The following is a 6785-nucleotide window of genomic DNA, read 5'->3' on the forward strand; positions in this document are numbered from 1 at the left end:
TTTCCCCCCCATTATGGGGCAATTTAGCGTGGCCAAACCACCTACCCTGCACAGCTTTAGGTTGTGAGGGTGAGACACGTGAAGACATTGGGAGAATGTCCACACAGTGACCCAGGGTCAGGATTAAAACGGGGTCCTCAGTGCCATGAGGCAGCAGCGCTAACCAATGCGCCACTATGCCACCAGAGGAGGAAGTGTTTAACACAGGATCTCCGTTCTATGACAGCACGCTGGCACAGTGGTTAGCACTGCTGCCTACGATGCTGATGACCCGGATTCTATCCCGACCCCGGTCACTGTCAGTGTGGAGCTTGCACATTCTCCCCGTGTCTGCGTGGGTTTCATCCTCAACCCAAAGATGTGCAGGTTAGATGCATTGGCCACAAAATTGCCCCTTAATTGGAAAAAAAAGAATTAGGTACTCTAAATTTAAAAAAAAGGATCTGGTTGAGCACAGGGCTAAATAGCTGGCTTTCAAAGCAGACCAAGGCAGGCCAGCCATGGTTCAATTCCCGTACCAGTCTCCCCGAACAGGCTCCGGAATGTGGCGACTAGGGGCTCTTCACAGTAACTTCATTTGAAGCCTACTTGTGACAATAAGCAATTTTCATTTCATTTCTCATTTCTCTTTTCTGACCCAATCCGTCAAAAACAATAGGCAGCAACTGTCTTAACAACAAGAAGCTGCTCGCCAGAGCCAAGGTCTTCGACAGATATTGCAACATGGAGGTTAGAAAACATCAAAGAGATGTGGACCAAACTGCCCAAGAGTGGGAAAGCCAAGGAGAAGTCAAAACCAGTCAACAGGGACCAATGCATCTGGAAGATGTTCCTCCAATGGGACTCTGATTCTTGTCTCAGAAACCCATTAAATACCTGCAAAAGAAACGGCCGTTTCTGTGAGCAATTGTAACTTAAGAGTCGAAATGAAAATTTGGAACTAAAAACCAAAATTAGTTAATTTCTGGTTTCTGATGTCACTTTGTTAGGAATACATTTTTGATAATTGATTGAATTTACTTCATAGTAACATTGATTTTGATGTACAAAAATGTTTCAATAAATTTTTTTAAAAATAAATTATTTCAGCTGCCCACTCTGCCATTGCAGAAAGAGCCCGAAGCTTGGGATCTTTCTCATATCGCCCCCAAGTACACAACCCAACCCTATCCTGAGAAAGACTCTCTCTGTCTGCCAGAAATCTATCAGGAGCTGTGCCAATGCTACATACCTGTCCCATCGCAGATTGTGCAAACTCCACACGGACAGTGACCCGAGGCCGGGATCGAATCTAGGCCCTCAGCACGGTGAGGCAGCAGTGCTAACCACTGCACCACCATGCTGCCCAACCTAAAAGAGTTTTTCATCATCAAAATAGATACAATTTAAAAGAAGAGAGGTGCTTTACCTTTTAATTCATTTTCGGGGCATGGGCGGCACTGGCTAGTCTAGCCCCTCGAGATGGCGGTGGTGAGCTAGAGCCTTGAGCCGCTGCAGTCCATGTGGTAGGTGCATCCACATGGATGTTCCTGCTGCAACAGGGCAATCGCAAGTGGGCATCAATTCATTGATAACACACAAGGACACTGATGGAAAAGAATATTTGGGAAATGGTTTAAGGTACACTCTAATACAAACATTCGCGCCCTCTGCCATGAATGCACAGAGTCTGTCATGTGTACCACGTACAAGATGCACTACTGCAACTTGCCAAAGTTTCTTTAACAGCATTATCCCACTTTGTGACCTCTCGATGCCTAGACGAATATGGTAAGAAGTCTTACAACACCAGGTTAAAGTCCAACAGTTTTGTTTCAAACACTAGTTTTCGGAGCACTGCTCCTTCCTCAGGATTCACCCGAATCCTGGACATGGGACAGCACTGTGGATGCACCTACCACATGGACTGCAGCGGCTCAAGGCTGTAGCTCACCACCGCCTTCTCGAGGGACTAGACTAGCCAGCGCCGCCCATGCCCCGAAAATGAATTAAAAGGTAAAGCATCTTTGCTTCTTTTAAATTGTATCTATTTTGATGATGAAAAACTCTTTTAGGTTGGGCAGCATGGTGGTGCAGTGGTTAGCACTGCCGCCTCACCGTGCTGAGGACCTAGATTCGATCCTGGCCTCGGGTCACAGTCCGTGTGGAGTTTGCACATTCTCCAAACGGAGGTTGGCTTGCAGGTTGGGTGGGCTGCAGTTCAAAGGGTGGGGATGAGCTTCAGATATTTGGGTATCCAGGTGGCGCGGGGATGGGCACAGCTGCATAAATTGAACTTGGCACAGTTGGTGGAACAGATGAGGAGGGATTTCAAGAGGTGGGATGTGCTGCCACTGTCGCTAGCAGAGCAGGAGCAGACAGTGAAAACGATGGTGTTGCAGAGGCTCTTACTCGTCTTTCAGAATCTCCAAATCTTTGTCCCCAAATCATTCTTTAAGAAAGTCAATACTTTAATCTCGGGGTTTGTGTGGGCAGGGAAAACCGCACTTTTAAGAAGGTGCTGTTGGAATGGGGGGTGGGGGGGTTGGCCTTGCCAAACATCATGATTTATTATTGGGCAGCAAACATTGCCATGGTGAGGAAGTGGGTATTGAGGGAGGGGTCAGCGTGGGGGCAGATAGAGGCGGTCTCTTGCTGGGATACGGGTTTAGGGGCATTGTTGATGGCACCGCTGCTGTTCTCGCCGGTCAGGTACTCCACGAGCCCTGTGGTGGCGGCAGCAGCATCTGAGGTTGGAAGGTGCCTCGGTGTGGGCCTCGATAGGGGAAATCAAACGGAAATGGGAGAAGGAATGGAGTGGGGGGGGTGGGGGAGAGAGAATGGAGGGCGGGTTGTGGGAGGAGGCTCTGAGGAGAGTGAATGCGTCCTCAGAGTGCAAGGCTCAGCCTTATCCAGTTTAAGGTAGTTCACAGGGAGCATGTGACTGTGGCTAGGATGAGTAGGTTCTTTGAGGGGGTAGAGGACGGGTGTGGGTGGTGCGTGGGAGACCTGCGAACCATGTTTACATGTTTGGGCACATCCTAAACCGAAGGGGTTCTGGCAGGGGTTCGCGGACGTAATGTATGAGGTGTTGAGGGCAAGGTGGTCCCAAGTCCAGAAGTAGTGATATTTGGAGCGTCGGAAAACCAGGGAGTCCGAGGGAGCGAGAGAGGCCCACGTTCTGGCCTTTGCCTCCCTGGTACTCCGGAGGTGGATTTTGCTGGAGTGGAGGGACTCAGAGCCTCCGAAACCAGGGATGTTGGTGAGCGGCCTGGGGGAGATTCTACGGTTGGAGATAATCAAGTTTATCTTAAGAGGGTTGGTTATGGATTTGCCCAGAGGTGGAAGCTGTTCATCAACTTCTTCAAGGAGAATTTTTTTTTTTGCTTTTTAAAAAATAAATTTAGAGTACCCAATTATTATTATTTTTTTCCAATTAAGGGGCAATTTAGTGTGGGCAATCCATCTAACCTGCATATCTTTGGGTTGTGGGGGTGAAACCCACGCAAACACGGGGTGAATGTGCAAACTCCACACGAACAGTGACCCGTGGCCGGGATTCGAACCCGGATCCTCAGCGCCGCAGTCCCAGTGCTAAACACTGCGCTACAAGCCGCCCCTTTTTCAAGGAGAATTGAGGCGTCGGCAGGGGGAGGGACGGGGATATATAGAGGCTAAAATGGGGAAGGCAGGACGGGAGGGGAATGGCAGGAGAGATTGGTTAGTTATTTATTTATTATGATATTCCTGTTTGTTCTTGCTCTTTTGTTTGTTTGTATTTACTGTTCCTATAAATGCATTCATAAAAACTATTTTTTTAAAAATAGAATAGATAGGCGTGTTTGATGGCCTGCACAGACACGATGGGCCGCTGGGCCTCTTTCTGTGCTGTAAAACTGTGTGACATAATAGGATCACTTTTGTGATCACATTGATATTTGTGGGACCTTGTTGTGGACAAACTGATTTGGAGTATTTTCAATTTTACAACAGCGAATTCACTGGGAATAAAGGTTCCCTGAGGTCATGAAAAGCACGATACCAATGCAAATCTTTCCCTTTTACTTTGACATCAAGGTAGCAGTTGGCTACGACGCCGAGAACCCAAGTTCGAATCCCGGCCCCGGGTCACATCCATGTGGAGTTTGCACATTCTCCCCATGTCTATGTGGGTTTCATCCCACAATCTAAAGATGTGCAGACTAGGTGGATTGGCCACGCTAAATTGACTCTTAATTAAAAGGTAGCCATCAAGGGGCCCTAGCAATTCTGGAGTCAATGGGAATCGGGGGGAAAACTTCCGCTGCCTGGTGTCATCTCTGGCACAAGGGAAGATAATTGTGGTGGTTGCAGGTCTACCAAATCAGTTCCAGGACATCACTGCAGGAGTTCCTCTGGGTAGGATTCTAAGCCCAACTATATTCAGCTGCTTCATCAGTGACATTCTTTCCATCATAAGGTCAGAAGTCATATGGGGATGTTTGGACAATATCCAAGCTTGGGCAGACAAATGGCAATATCCAAGCTTGGGCTGACAAATGGCAAGTAACATTCACAGCACACAAGTGCCAGGCAACAACCATCTCCAACAAGAAACAATCTAACTATCGCCCAATGACATTCAATGGCATTACCATCGCTGAAACTCCCATAATCAACATCCTGGGGCTACCACTGACCAGAAACTGAACTGCACTAGCCATATAAACACTGTGGACACAAGAGCAGGTCAGAGGCTCGGAATCCTGCAGCAAGTAACTAATCTCCTGACTCCCCAAAGCCTGTCCATCAACATGGCACAAGTCAAGAGTGTAATGGAATACTCTCTACTTGTCTGCAGCTCCAATATGCAAGAAGCTCAACACTATCCAGGACAAAGCAGCCCATTTGATTGGCACGCCATCTACCACTTTAAACTTTAATTCACTCCCTCCACCACCGACTCACCGTGGCAGAAATATGCACTATCTATGATATGCACAGCAGGAACTCATCAAGACACTAGGCAGCACCTTCCAAATCTATGACTGCTACCGTCTAGGGGCTGGTTTAGCACAATGGGCAAAAAGCTGGCTTACAATGCAGAACGATGCCAGCAGCACAGGTTCAATTCCCATACCGGCCTCTCCGAACAGGCACTAGAATGTGGCGACTAGTGGCTTTTCACAGTAACTTCATTGAAGCCTACTTGTGACAATAAGTGATTATTATTATTATCATCTAGAAGGGTAAAGGCAGCAGATACTTGGAAACACCACCTTGGGGAAGTTCCGCTCAAAGTCACTCACCATCCTGACTTGAAAATATATCGCCGTTCCTTCACCTTCGCTAGGCCAAATTCTTGGAACCTCCTCCCCAATAAATAGCACAGTGGGTGCCTACACCTCAGGGCCTGCAGTGTTTCACGAAAGAAGCTCACCACTGCCTTCTCCAGGGCAATTAGGAATGGGCAATAAATGGTGGCCTAGCCAGCAACGCCCACATTCTGCAAATTAATTTTTAAAAATTGTATACAACCAGTAGCCTAATTGGTCCTCTACTGCCCTTTAATCCTAACCAAATTGATTTTTTCACCCCCAACTATATTAAAGGTTTGAGCTGTTGTATCTGACAAACGGTGGAGCAGCTAGCTCAAAACAAGGGCCTTGGGCCCAGACTAGATTTTGCAACTTGCATTTATAAAGCAGGACCTCCTAACAAGCTTTACGGTGAAGTAAGTATTTTTGAAGTCTAGATATTGTTGTAATCTGAGAAAGATAGCAAATAATTTGCGCAAAGCAAGGTTCCACAATGAAATAATGACCAAGGTGTTGGTCGAGGGTTAACGATCACCGGGAGAATTCCTGTTCTTCTCCAAATAGTGCCATGGGATCTGTAGCATCCACCCAAGTGGCAATATGAGGCTTCAGTTTAATGTCACATCCAAAAGATAAAACCTGTGACAGTGTAGCACTACACTGGAGTGTCAGCCTAGATTTTGTACTCAAAAACTATGGAGCAGGACTTGAACCAAAAACCTTCTGACCAAAGAGGTGAGCGTGCCACCCACTGAGCCACAGCTGACAACCTATAAACAATATCATGACTACCAACAGTATAAGCAAAGCAACCTCAACTAATGCATTTGATACAATGTCTGCTCACCCATTACTCTCACCTACATGCCACTTATTCCGATGGTAAATACCACTTTGCCCATGTTGTAACTCACGTTAACTGTTGATATATCACGCATCGCACCTCCAATGATTTTGAACTATTCCGTTATTCTTGAAACCCCAGCATTGCCATCGAGCCATTCACTGAACGTCACTGTTTGTACACAGGGTACCTTTTAGTTGTGACAGGCAGTGGCAATTTCAAGCACATCCCTGCCAAATCCCGTTCAGCTCTGTCGTGAAGGACACAGAAGCAGGAGTACTGGTGAGGAGGGAGAAACAAAAACAATACACCCTCTGGGCCTTTGGAGAGGTGACCTCATTGATTTAGTGTGCAGCTCTAATCAAGCTCTCACATGTAGCATCAGAAACACGGTGCAGTGAAAAAGGCTGGCCCTGGTAATCCCAGAGTATCAATATTTAACAAGCTTTACGTCATGAAAAGCCAATCAAGTGCTGCGACTGTGCACATATCACAGGACGAAGCTCAGGAAAGCCAACTTTCAGAAACTGCTCTTCTGCTCCATCTCAAATACATTTACTAGATATAAACTGCGATACGATTCTTTTACTGCCTGTTAGCTAAAATGGAGGCAGGACTCTCGGCATTTACAGGTCCAGTGAAGGAGACAGAAAACGTTTACTACA

The 6785-nt window shown here is 46.9% G+C and overlaps 1 protein-coding gene across 1 annotated transcript in view; it reads right to left on the reverse strand.

The window, feature by feature from the left end:
* Positions 1–6516, reverse strand: part of plekhm3 (pleckstrin homology domain containing, family M, member 3) — an 82427-nt gene extending 75911 nt beyond the window's left edge. The window contains exons 1-2 of the mRNA XM_038790265.1: positions 6191–6516; positions 1409–1586 (exon numbers count right to left, since the gene is read on the reverse strand). The gene's annotated coding sequence lies outside the window, so the exon portion shown is untranslated. The remainder of the gene's footprint in view (positions 1–1408; positions 1587–6190) is intronic.
* Between the last annotated feature and the right edge of the window lie 269 nt (positions 6517–6785).

This window comes from Scyliorhinus canicula, chromosome 2, assembly GCF_902713615.1.
Source record: "Scyliorhinus canicula chromosome 2, sScyCan1.1, whole genome shotgun sequence".
Taxonomy (NCBI): Eukaryota; Metazoa; Chordata; class Chondrichthyes; order Carcharhiniformes; family Scyliorhinidae; genus Scyliorhinus; species Scyliorhinus canicula.